The sequence below is a fragment of the Emiliania huxleyi genome (assembly GCF_000372725.1).
Source record: "Emiliania huxleyi CCMP1516 unplaced genomic scaffold EMIHUscaffold_426, whole genome shotgun sequence".
In the NCBI taxonomy this organism is placed as follows: Eukaryota; Haptophyta; order Isochrysidales; family Noelaerhabdaceae; genus Emiliania; species Emiliania huxleyi.
In genome coordinates, this window is record NW_005198785.1 from 28747 (window position 1) to 29854 (window position 1108).

Sequence of the window (1108 nt, forward strand, 5' to 3'; positions counted from 1 at the left end):
AGGCAAGTGGGACCCCCACGGTGTACAAGCCGGATAAGGCTGGAGTATGGCAATACCAAAAAACCTCGCAGCAGGACGGGCCGCGCCGGGGATAAGCGAGCGCCTCGATAAAAATGTGGGGGGGGGGCAGAGAGAGAGAGATGGGGTGATCGTCGTGGTCGCCTCGAGCGCTGCGCCGAGGCAGTGCGAGTCGGGGTCCTACATGCCAAATACATACGCCAACGTGAGGGCGGGAAGACGGGGTTGAGAAGGGAAGAGGAGCGCGTGAGCACGAATACACCGGTTTAGACAGCCGAATACGTGTCTCTCCTCGAGTGCTGGTGTTGAGAAGGGAAGAGGAGCGCCGTGAGTACGAGGGGAGGCGAAGACAGTGAATACGGCGGAACACGTGTCCTCTCGAGCGCTACTAGAGCGGGAAGACGGTGTTGAGAAGGGAAGAGGAGCGAGTGAGCACGAGGGGTGCGACACCGAAGACGGCGGAATACACCGGTTTCGACAGCGGACGACGTGTCTCTCCTCGAGTGCTGGTGGGATACTAGGGTTCGGGTACCGTGGGGGTAGGGGATGGGTTCGGGTACCGTGGGGGTAGGATGGGTTCGGGTACCGTGGGGGTAGGGGATGGCTTCGGGTACCGTGGGGGTAGGGGATGGGTTCGGGTACCGTGGGGGTAGGGGAGGGGTGTTCAGCGTCTACGGTCGGGGCGCCACGCCGCGCGCTCGCATCCGGTCGAGGAGCGACAAGGCGGCCTAGTACCATACCCTCCCGAGTCCCGAATCCAGTGTGGGTTCGGTCGCGTGGGGGTAGGGTGAGCGGGCGGCAGGCGGCCTCCCACTCTCCGGCGCGCAGCGAGGCCCGCATGGCGGCGCAGTAGACGAAGGGAGCACCTGTCCGGAAGAGGAGGGGGGGGGGGGGGGGTGAAAGGGGGGGGGTGAGGGGGGGGGGGGGGGGGCAAGGGTTTTTTTTTCCGAAACAATGGGCGGGGTGGGTCCCCCCCGGGGGGGGGGGGAGGGGGGCTTAGGGGTAAAAGGGGGGGGGGGGTTGAGCCTTTTCATAGGACGGGTTTGAAATTACTGGTGAGATGGTTGGTTACCTTTTGCGGGGTGGGGGG

The 1108-nt window shown here is 64.6% G+C and overlaps 1 protein-coding gene across 1 annotated transcript in view; it reads right to left on the reverse strand.

The window, feature by feature from the left end:
- Positions 1 to 1108, reverse strand: part of EMIHUDRAFT_244594 (hypothetical protein) — a gene marked incomplete at both ends in the record, with an annotated part of 7146 nt that overhangs the window by 2664 nt on the left and 3374 nt on the right. The gene's annotated exons all lie outside the window — the stretch shown is intronic.